This window comes from Oryctolagus cuniculus, chromosome 14 (assembly GCF_051225735.1).
Source record: "Oryctolagus cuniculus isolate XC-2025 breed Fujian yellow rabbit chromosome 14, ASM5122573v1, whole genome shotgun sequence".
NCBI classification, from domain to species: Eukaryota; Metazoa; Chordata; class Mammalia; order Lagomorpha; family Leporidae; genus Oryctolagus; species Oryctolagus cuniculus.
The window spans coordinates 64553640-64565740 of NC_142880.1; the positions used below are offsets into that span (position 1 = coordinate 64553640).

The 12101-nt window shown below is 39.2% G+C and overlaps 1 protein-coding gene and 1 pseudogene across 10 annotated transcripts in view; one reads left to right on the forward strand and one right to left on the reverse strand.

The window, feature by feature from the left end:
• The window catches only part of RICTOR (RPTOR independent companion of MTOR complex 2), a 159658-nt gene that overhangs the window by 120151 nt on the left and 27406 nt on the right, over nucleotides 1–12101 (reverse strand). For 2 of the 10 annotated variants that reach the window (XM_089313140.1, XM_089313139.1), the window contains exon 3: nucleotides 8026–8136. The exons of 7 other annotated variants lie outside the window; for them this stretch is intronic. The gene's annotated coding sequence lies outside the window, so the exon portion shown is untranslated. Of the gene's footprint in view, nucleotides 1–8025; nucleotides 8137–9027; nucleotides 9070–12101 lie in introns of all 10 variants that reach the window. One more of the 10 variants, XM_089313138.1, reaches the window with a different exon arrangement.
• LOC149122360 (synaptosomal-associated protein 23 pseudogene) lies at nucleotides 1513–1918 on the forward strand (annotated as a pseudogene).

A 12101-nucleotide genomic window follows, 5' to 3' on the forward strand; every position in this document is an offset into this window, starting at 1 on the left:
ACTGGTGCTGTGGCGAAGTGGGTAAAGCCATTGCCTACACTGCTGGCACCCCATACGGGCCCTGATTCGAGTTCCAGCTGCTCCACTTCCAGTCCAGCTCTCTAGTATGGCCTGGGAAAGCAGTGGAAGATTGCCCAAGTCCTTGGGCCCCTGCATCCGCGCAGGAGACCTGGAAGAAGCTCCCAGCTACTGGCTTTGAAAAGGCCCAGCTCTGGCCATTGCAGCCATTTACAGAGTAAATCAACAGATGAAGACCTCTCTCTCTGTCTCTCTGCCTCTGCCTCTCTGTAACTCTGCCTTTCAAATAAACAAATTAATTAAAAAAAAAAAAAAAGAAGAAGAAGAAGAAACGAAGAATGCCTTGTTAGACTTATGACTAGGCTGGACATGCTAAGGAAACCATCTATAAGCTTGAAGATAATAATAAGAAAACCTCAAAACTGAAAACCAAGGAGAACTAAACCTGAAATTAAAAACAAAAACAAAATCCACATCAGAATATCCAAAGACTATACAAGTGTAACAGGGGCCAATAATGTGGCACAATGGGTCAAAGCTGCTGCTTTGCACTGCCAGCACCCCTATCTTGCATCTTACACAAAAATCCACTCAACATGGATTAAAGATAAAGATCTAAATCTAGGACTATACACCTACAAATTATTAGAGAACATTTAGGAAACCCTACATGACACTGGGACAGGCAGAGTTCTTAAAAAAGACCCCAGAGGCACAGGCAGTCAATGCCAAAATTAAGAAATGAGATTATTTCAAATTGAGACGTTTCTATACGGCAAAACTGTCAGGGGGCCGGCACTGTGGCATAGCGGGTAAAGACGTGGCACCTACAGTGCTGGCAACCCATATGGGCGCCAGGTCATGTCCCTGCTGCTCCATTTCTGATCCAGCTCTCTGCTACAGCCTGAGAAAGCAGTAGAAGATGGCCCAAGGCCTTGAGTCCCTATGCCCACATGGAAGACATGGAAGAAGCTCCGGCTCCTGGCTTCAGCTCCTGGCACAGCTCTAGCCCTCGCGGCCAACTGGGGAATAAACCAGTGTATGGAAGACCTCTCTCTCTGCCTCTCCTTCTCTGCATAATTCTAACTTTCAAATAAATAAATCTTTAAAAAAGAAAAATCATGATTCCTTGGGATTCAGTCTAACATCAGCCTTAAAGAAAAAAAAAAAAAAAAACAGGAAAGTTAAGAGGCAACCGACAGAATGGGAGAAATTATTTGCAAACTAGTGCAACTGATAAAGGATTAATAACCAGAATCTACAAAGAGATCAAGAAACCCAACAACAAAATAACATCCCAGTTAAGAGATGGACTAAGGAATTAAACAGGCATTTTTCAAAAGAGGAAATCCAAATGGCCAACAGCACATGAAAAAATGTTCAGGATCACTAGCTGTCAGGGAAATGCAAATTAAAACCACAATGAGATTTCACTTCACCCCAGTTAAAATAACCCTCATACATTCACCAATCCATTCAGGTGATTTTTAAAAAAATGGTCAGCCTCAGCAACCAAGCACCGGGGCAGCCAGCGGTGGATACATTAAACGTATCACTAATGATGCCAGAGAAGATGAAATGGAAGAGAACCTGACTCAAGTGGGCAGTATCCTGGGAAATCTAAAGAACATGGCCCTGGACATGGGAAATGAGACTGAAGCTCAAAATCGACAAATAGACCGGATTACAGAAAAGGCTGACACCAACAAAGATCGTATTGACATTGTCAATGCCAGAGCAAAGAAACTCATTGACAGCTAAAGCTACTGCTGTACTTCTTTATCGTCTATTCACTTCTCTAGCTCCTCCTCCCAAGTCATTAGCTTTTCTGAGTTTGACATTTTGGTTCTGTGCTCTTCTGATGGGGAGACAATGTGGAAGAAGGGCCAGAGCAGTCACAGCCCCTACGTTTTCATCTTCTGTCTCGTGAGGGCAGACTGCTGCTCAGCCCCAGGGCTTGCTCAGTTCATACTTAGATCCATCTTCACACATCGCACACAGTGTGTTCATCCTTCTCATTCACTTTAACAGATTCTCTTGCTTTCGCGGTCTGGAAGCATTGCCAAAGTGGCATGAAGAAGGCAGCTGTAGAGGTTGTTTCGATTGGTTAGTTTTGCTTTTGTTTTTGTGGTGGAAGAAGGGATAGAGGTTGTTACCTCAGTAAGCACCTGCAGCCATTAAGCAAAAAGTTGCATAGCCACCGATAAGATCTAGTTGGGTTTAAGTTTTAATTGTAAGTTGCAGTAATTGCCAGTTTAAGCTAATATTTGGCTTTGGAGCTCTTTTTCACAATATTTTTGTCATATATAACAAGTAAAATTGCTGCTCCAAAGAGAATAGAATGGGTTTTCTTAAAATGAGCTTAACTTCTGAAACTTTAAATGATTTTCTTATGTACATAGATTTTGTGATCCCATTCGTATTGCACCATTCAGGAACACTTTGTATAAATGAATGACTTTTTATTTTCATATTATTAGTAGTATCATGGTCCCATTCTAGGCTTATTAACCTCATAAATTTGTCAGTCTTTGAGGAAAAAATATGTAAATATATGCTTCGTGAGAATTTCTCTCGTAAAGCAGGGTTTAAGTTTTTTTGGAACAGTTTGACAGGTGTATCACGTGAATTTAAATTTACCTCAATGCCAAGAATTATGTTTAGATAGGGAAAAGGAAACTTACTTTGATCTCAGGTAGAAAATAGATTGCTTTGAGTTTTAAGTAGTTTTAGACTTTAAAAAGTTTAGAATTTATTGTTTTACTAAAAGTCATTTGGAAAATTACACCCATGGTTAATTGTTGGTGACTGCACTGTCAGTCTCTTAGCCTTGTGTATTGAACTCTGCCCAAAGTCAAGCGTTTGCACATCCTGAACAGTGTTCTGAGAATCTGATTGGCGTGTGTCACCTTCATTTAAAAATTAGCATCTGCACTCTTCACAGCTTTCAGTGTGGATTGGTTTGACCAATAACCACTGCTTGATCCTTATAATTAAATTGTGTCACTAACTAATGGTATTGTTCTTTCAATTAGGTAACATATTTCTATGACTGTTATTTTGAAGGCAATAATTTCATTGGCTCCTGTTTAACAAATTGAATAAAGCAAAGGTCCATAAATTAAGAGGCAATCCAATAGAAAGCTGCCTTTGGCACCTTTTTACTTTTGTTTTAATCATTGCCAATCTTTTATTTATTAGAGCTGAAATACACTAGTGACTGAAAGAATATTTCTTAGTGAGAATTATAATCTCCTTACTTGGAGAACACACAGTTAATATGGGAACTTTCAAAGGCTTAAGAGGAAAATAGTTAAATCAAGTGAGGAGGCTGTTTGGCGGGTGGAATAGAAATGCTCCATCCAGGTGAGAATGAGCAGTTTGCCAGTGATGGCGGACGTGTAAAGAAAGAAGATGTATAAAACAGTGGGGATTGTGTTAGACCTAATGCCCTTCCCAAAAGCTCTTAAAAATCTAACACTGTCTGGCTACAGGAAATAGTTCTGAGGAAGCCAGTATGTGGTGCCCAGGTTGATTGGTTAGGAGTATGAGTTAAAGCACCACATTGTCTGGACCTGCTCTCTAGCTGTGCCACTTGCTGGCTGTGGTAATTGTAATCCCATTTCTGTGCCTTGGTTTCCCATCTGTACATGGGGATTCCTATGTCCTACCTCATGGAGTTGTAACGCAGAGAGCAGTAGTGTACGCAAAGCACATCAAACAGTGCCTGACAAGTATCTGAGCTTAAAGACAGCTGCTATTCTCTCCAGAGTGTGGAGCTCTTTTAGGTCAAGGTTCGCTTTGTGGCTTTGACGAAAGACAGCACAGCCCCCTTTCCCAGAGAAACAGGCACACGAATGTGAATCATGCATAAATAAGAAACGTGGAATTCTTGAAAACCAATTCATAGAGCCGGCGCCGTGGCTCAATAGGCTAATCCTCCACCTTGCGGCGCCGGCACACCGGGTTCTAGTCCCGGTTGGGGCACCGGATTCTGTCCCGGTTGCCCCTCTTCCAGGCCAGCTCTCTGCTATGGCCAGGGAGTGCAGTGGAGGATGGCCCAGGTGCTTGGGCCCTGCACCCCATGGGAGACCAGGAAAAGCACCTGGATCCTGGCTCCTGCCATCGGATCAGCGCGGTGCGCCGGCTGCAGCGGCGGCCATTGGAGGGTGAACCAACGGCAAAGGAAGACCTTTCTCTCTCTGTCTCTCTCTCTCACTGTCCACTCTGCCTGTCAAAAATTAAAAAAAGAAAACCAATTCATGATCCCAGGTTACAAACTTTTCCACAGCTTCTGCCTAGAAAGAAAGAGGTGAGGCCATAGAAATTAGGCCTATAAGGAACTAGCAGCTCAAGCTGAAAGCCTTTCTGATTTTTCTCCTCTTACATTAGAAACTTGTTTGCATTTCTTTTGAAAGGTGGTAATGAGTGGTTAACACAAACTCAGGAGTTTGGGCTCAGATTTGGGTTTTGTCATCTACTAGGTATGTGACCTTGAGCATAATACTAGCCTATAAATAATTAAAAGATACTATCCCCCATTTTTTTTTTATAACATTAAGTTCCTTTTCAAGTTTCCAGTTTTATGACAGTGATCTTTATCCTCTACTATAGGAATGTGTAGTTTTTTTCTCCCTTCAGTTTTGTTTCCACATTTCAACTCTAGATCTTTCCATGTCACAGGATTATGAATCTTCCCTTAATTTAAACAGCTACATCCCAGATATCTTATATTCAGTTGCACTTTGAATTAGTTTTTAAGGGCTGTTTCATTTAGGTCACTCTTACACCAATTACATTCCTAATCAGATTTATATTTCTTAGATTAATATTAAAGTTTATTATCCTTGAGGTGGTTGTGTAGTGCAGTAGATAAGTAACTGCTTGGGACATTTGCATCCTATATTGGAGTGCCTGGTTGGAATCTCCACTGTGCTTCAGATCTAGCTTCCTAATTTGAACCCCAGGAAGCATCAGGTAATGGCCCAAGTACTTGGGTCCCTGCTACCCACATGGGAGACTTGGATGGAGTTCTTGGACGCTGGCTTCAGTCTGGCCCAGCCTTGGCTGTTGTTGACATCTGGGGAGTGAACCAGTGGGTGGAAGATCTCTGTCTGCCTTTCAAATTACAACAAATTTAAAAAAAAAAAAAAAAATCTAGTAACCAAACCATGTCTTCCAATTGTTTTATCATAAACATGTTATAAATATTTTTAACTGTCAGAAGAAGAATCAAGCTACATATAAGACACTGATAATAAAGTAAACAAAGTAATTAATGATTCATTTGAACAGTACTATCGAGCTATATGAATATGCAATCTTAATTAGAAGCTATAATTTCTGTTCAAATTCATTTACTTTGAATATAGTATAAATTAAATTCATATAAATAGCTTAAAATATATTAAAATTAAACTTCAAATGATAGAACAATCCTCTCAAAGTTCTTTAAAGAAATTCCAACACTGAGATACAGATTTGTCCCTAGATTTCATTTAGCCATCTTAGTATCCATATTTTTTTTATTTTTAAGTTTATTTATTTGAGAGTGAGAGAATAAGAATCTCATCTGCAAATTCGCTCCCTGTATGCCTCCAGGAGCTGGGTCTGAGCCAGTAGCCAGGGAGAACTCAATCCAGTTCCCCCACAAAGGTGGCAGGAATCCAATTACTTGAGTTATTACAGGTATTTCCCAAGGTACACATTAGCAGGAAGCCCAAAATCAGGAGCAGAGCTGGTTCTCAAACCCAAGCACTATGATATGAGATGCAGTTGTCCCAACTACCAGCATAACCACTGCACCACCTGTGTTACTTAAATAGGTTTATAAAAAGTATATTCTACAAAAGACAATTTTGGTCTATCCTGGGAATATCTTGTGTAGCTACATGGATACTTTAATTTCTAAGTTTTATTCAGTCACACACTTCAGTACCCATCATGCAACATACATTGTGCCAATTGCTAAGCAAAATATTAATAAATACAGGATGTAGTCTTCACCCAGAAGCTCAATACTAAATGGGAAAAAGGAAGGACATAAAAACATATAGAAGGGTTGTTAGTAAACACGATGAAACAAAATAAATAGGATGCTTGGGAAAGAATTGCCTGGAGTAGAATAAAAAGGTGAACCGGAAACCTGTCTGTCCACAGATGCATCCCTAGCCTCTGGCACCAAGCCAAGTACATGATGAGTTCTCAATAAATTGTTTGAAAGACTAAGCAAGACACTGAGTAAGGCAAATGTGATTTGGAGATATTTAACAAAGGTATTTATATGCTTCTAGGCATATAAAATGTGAAAAGCATATGCACGTGAACATGGAGAACCACTGTATTTTTCTCAGTGAACACAGGGAACAGCAAGAAATTCTATATGCTCAGAAAACAAATTACTGAGAGTAAAAAAAATTGAGCTGGATTCTATGGCCTGAGAAATGCTATGAAACTTAGATATCTTATTATTAAGGAAAATATTAAGGTGAATGGCATGATCAGTTCTGCTTTAGAAACACAGTTTTGGAGAACGGATTATAGGGGAAGAGAAAGACAAATTTAAATACAGGCTACAAAAACCTAAGTAAAAATATTCATCAACAATGGGTTAGAGATGGGAGGAAAGTTTGAGGGAGGAATCAAAGATTAACTGCAGATTTGTGGATTGGGTACACTGTTGAGTACTGCTATTTATTGGCTGAGAATCACAGAGCAAACACATATAGACTCAGGGGAAATTTTCTACCATTAGTAGCAAGCATGTGCATCAAAACCTTCCAATGTTAAATGCTAAAATGATGAGGACCAAAAAAAGATGAAATATGTAAAAACCTACCTAACCAAATGTCTTTCTGTTGCTTTGAAAAAGGAATCTCACTTTCTAAAGTTAAAAAAATTAACAAAGTAAACACAAGTATAGAATTTATATAAAAAAGCATGCAAAAGTATATACAGAATTCACAAAGGCCATTCACTTAGCTGCAGAAATGACTGTCTTTTAAAGAAATGTCATATATTTCAATGTTATTTTTCTGGAGAAAATAATATGAAAAATGCAGTCTGAGACTAGAACATTTCCTAACACAGTAAAAGCAACTGAAAGCAATCATTATTTAAAGATTACAATGAACTTGCAGTATTAGCCCAGATGGAGCACCAGGCACAAAGCCTGCAAAAGTTGGAGGCTGAGAGCCCCCTGTCTGGCTGCTATGCTCCAGTGGGAGATTGTTCATGATGATGCAGTGTGCAGCACAAGGAACATTCAAAGCACCTGATCCCCAAATTTTGCAGAGTTTTACCATTTGGGATGGGTCAATGGGACTGAAGAACTGAAGCATGGGAGCAGCCACAGTGATCCACACTCCCCTCTCCCCAAAGCTACTATCACACCATGCTTCTTTTTCCAGGACAGGAGCTAAAAACTATGTATCAGGGCATCCAGGCCTGCGTTGTGGTACAGCGGGTAAAGCTACTGCCTGTGATGCCAGAATCCAATGTGGGCACCAGTTCAAGTCACAGCCACTCCACTTCTGATCCAGCTCCCTGATAATGTGTCTGCGAAAGCAATGAAGATGGCCCAAGTGCTTGGGTTCCCCCAGTACTCATGTAAGAGACCTGGAAGAAGTTCCAGGCTCTTGGCTTCTCAGTCTGGCCCAGCCTTGGTTACTGATGCTATTTGGAAAATGAATCAGCAGAGGGAAGATCTGTCTCTCCCTCTGTAACTCTGCCCTTCTTTTCATTCTTGATGCCACATCTTATCTAATTTTAATACTTCTATCATTAATTATTCACTATTTCTCATGAATCTTCAGTCTCTTTCACTACCTCTCTCTTTTCTGTCTTAAAATAATGCTCCTGTCCAGTACTTCTCATTTTGAAACATTACTACCTGTCCTTCACCCAACGTCTGAGATACACTGAATTTTTTTTTTTTTAAAGATATTTATTTGAAAGAGATACAGGGAGGGAGAGACACAGAAAGAAGTATTATATCCACTGACTCACCCTCAAGTGGCCACAACGAAGCCAGGAGTATCAGCCACGTCTCCCATGTGGGTGGCAGGGTTTTCCAAATGGGTGGCAGGGGCCCACATCCTCAGGCCATCACAGCTTTTCCTAGGCCATTAGCAGGGAACAGGATGAGAAGGGGAGCAACTGGGACTCAAACAAGTGCCCATATGGGATGCTGGTACACCGTGGGCAGTGGCTTTACACAATGGGCCACAACACCAGCCGATTCAAGCTAATTTATTCGCAGCTCATCACCTTAACTCTATCAACCTGGTATCTAAGCCATCATTCAACTAAAGCTGTCCTCAACTTTGCCACTTGTCCAATTCAAAGGTTCCCCCCCCCTCCAGCTTTCCAAACTCTGACTTTTCCATCACTGTATTGGTAATGCTAACCAAATCCACCTCTCTCGTTTCTGCAACTACATCGCCTCGGATTTTTTCCTACCCTATTTCCTACGGTTCCTCCAGTCTCCCAAAGGTTTTGCATTCTTTCACATTGTATTCCATTATCCTTTAACATTCCTTGGCCCTCAGGTTTCTATTTGTCCCTATCCATCAGTTATAAAAAATTCAGCTTTAAGTGAACAATGCTTCAAAACTTCAATTCAAAGCTTTCTTCAATTAAATTAAAGTGACACATCTCAGTCTGTTTTGTGTTGCTTAACTCAATTTTAACACATCCTATAATAAAATTCATTCATTGCCCAACCCCCCAAAAAAATTTCTAAAATGTCCCTCTCCACAGTATTACTACTACTGGAAATTTTGGGATTCCATGGAATCTCTTATCTACAGGTATTCACCAAATATCACTAAATTATCTTAGTATATGCATTGTAATCATCTCTTAAATTGACTGTATAATACTGCCTTATTTTATATACTATTAGGTTATGAATGAGTGCTTTGTACAGATTATCATAGTCAGTATCCCTGTTCACATTTTCACGATTAAGTATAACAACTTATATAAATCAAAGAAGACAGAGCTCACCTAAAATTATCAGAACAAAAACATACTGGTAGATCTGAGCTCCTACGCATAAAAGAAAACACACATTGGTTAATGATTATCTTAATCAGGCAAAAATATTCTAATGCAGAATTAATTTATGTAGGATGAGTCCCCTAATTCCAAATTTACTACTTGTTAATCCTCCTCACATTTCACTCACATATATATAAATAATTGAATGACACTAATAATCAAAATCCAAGAATTTACAAATGCTCTTTGAATTTAACCTTTAAAAGCTCTGAATTAGGGACAGCATTGCAGTTTAGTGGGTAAAGTCACCGCCTGCAATGCCAGCATCCCAAATGGGCACAGATTCCAGACCCAGCTGTTCCACTTTCAATGCAGCTTCCTGCTAATGTGCCTGGGAAAGTTGTGGAAAATACCCCAAATGCTTGGGCTCCTTCACCCACGTGGGATATCAGTAAGAAGCTCCTGACTCCTGGCTTCAGTCATATGAGGAGGGAACCAGGGAACAGAAGATCTCTCTCTATGGTTCATTTATATATAAAAAATGTGGTTCATTTATAAACTTAGGCAGAAAGAAAACTTAATCAAGCAGACCTAATTACTTACCCTTAAAAAGGTCTGTGTGCAAACATAACCTTGGATGGCACTGGGAACTTAACTTTTGGGAAATTTTCCCAACTTATGGCAGTGGTCATATGGGTCTAAGCTGTTTATACAAATATGCTTTAGCTGAACCCTTGCTTTTCTTCTGTGGATTTATAATTTTGTTATCTGCCAGGCAGAGACACCTACTTGGCAAATCCTCACTAAAAACCCTAGGTGCTTATTCTCTAACCAGATTCCCTGGTAGACATTATTTCACATGCTGTCACAATTCGTTGCTCAAGGGAATTAACCATGTCCTGTATACTCCACTGAGAGAAGACTCTAGAATTCTGCACTTGGTTTCCTCCAGATTTCATTTAACATGAGTCTTTTCCCTGAGCTGATTTTGCTTTGTAGTTTGCCATAAGCAATCACGGTAACTGAGGAATCAGGGTAACTGGGATGGTCTTGAGGACCTCGAATGTAACATTAAAGTTTCAGAAGCTCTGCTTAGAAAGCCCAAATAGAAATCCTATTATCAAAGCTTAGGAGCATTACATGAGGAGTTTGGTCTAACATGAGCCAGTGCCAGAAAAGGAAATCATTATGCGTAAAAGACGACATCGTAAGAAAAAGGATGAATCATCCAACAGAGGTAGACAACAAGGAAAAGCAGTTGTGGGTAAAGTTGTAAACAAATTAAAACAGAGTTTTCCTTGGGACTCTGAAGTCAAAACATGTGGCTTTGGAACACAGACGTACTCTTTTGCATGGCCCAAATAAACACCAACATGAGAATTTTAAAGGAGTCTCTGGTCTACACTGTTCCCAGGCAGCAAAAAGAAGCAAATTCAACCATCGATGTCTCCCACCTCACCCTACAACAACCCACCTATCCACATACCCAACTCAGTAACCACCCTTAGCTTAAGTAACCTAGCAAGCACAAGTGTACATCCAAAACCCACAAACTCACAAGAAAACAGCAAAATAAGCCATTACAAACAGAAATAATAAAGTTCTAAAAAGACTTTAAATATCAGAATTATCCAACAATGAAATTATAATTACACAAACAATTGTAATTATGTTTTATATATCCAAAGCAAGGAACATGGCAAACTTGTTGAAAAAAGGGCAATAAATTGACATTTTAGACTCTGAAAACCATACAGTCTGTTTCAATTACTTAACTCCACACAGCACTAAAGCTGCCATAGACAAACTTCCGGTTTTACCAATAAAATTTTATTTACAAATGCAACAGCAAGTCAGATTTAGAAGGCATAACTTGTAAACCCATGGTTCAAAGGAAAGAGAACTGAAAAGGTAAGAATCAAGAAGGCATAAAAAAAAATTTTTAACATCCAAAGAGAACTTTTGAAAAAAAATACCATAACTGAAATAGCTCAGTAAGAGGGATAGCAGACTAAATACAGAGGAAGAATTAATTTGTTCAATGACACATCTGAACGTACACAGAACTTAGTCCTCCAAGAAAAAAAAGATGATCAAATACACGGAGTCTTTAAAAAAAAAAAAAGATAATGAAATTGCCTATCATACATTTAATGAGTTTCTAAAGGAGATAAAAGAGAAAATGGAGGAGATGTAATACTCAAAAATATAAGAATAAAAGATTTTTTGGAATTATTCAGACTCCAAATACTTAAAACCAGAATGTTCAAACAATCCCAAAGCAGGAAAAATAATCTAAACAAACTTTATATAAACCATTTAAGATGAAAGCAAATCTGAATTTGTTACTATAGACAGAAAACAGAGATTACGAGAAACAAAAGCAATTTAATGAACAGATTACTACCCCATATTTTTTAAAAAAATTATGCTCTGTTTGACTCAAAATATCTGCAAGACACTCAGGAGAATCTTTTTTTTTTTTTTTAAGGAATACACATTTCCTAAGTACAATTTTAGGAATATAGTTATTCTTCCCACCCCTCCTCCTCCTCTCTCTCCCCTTGCCAGTCCTCTTCTCCATTAAGATTCATTTTCAATTAACTTTGTACACAGAAGACCAACTCTATACTAAATAAGGATTTCTTTTTTTTAAGATAAGCATTTCCTTCACTTTTTTTAAAAAAGATTTATTTATTTATTTGAAAGTCAGATTTACAGAGAGAGGAGAGGCAGAGAAATAGAGGTCTTCCACCCAATGGTTCACTCCCATATTGACCACAACGACTGAAGCTGAGCCAATCCAAAGCCAGGAGCTTCTTCCAGCCTCCCACGTGGGTGCAGGGGCCCAAAGACTTGGGCCATCCTCTACTGCTATCCCAGACCATAGTAGAGAGCTGGATCAAAAGTGGAGAATCCGAGTCTCGAACTGGTGCCCATATGGGATGCTGGCACTGTCGCCAGCCCCTAAGTAAGGATTTCAATAATTTTCTCTCTCTCTCTCTCTCTCTTTCTCTCTCTCTCTCTCTCTCTCTCTCTCACACACACACACACACACACACACACCTGTTTTTGAAAAC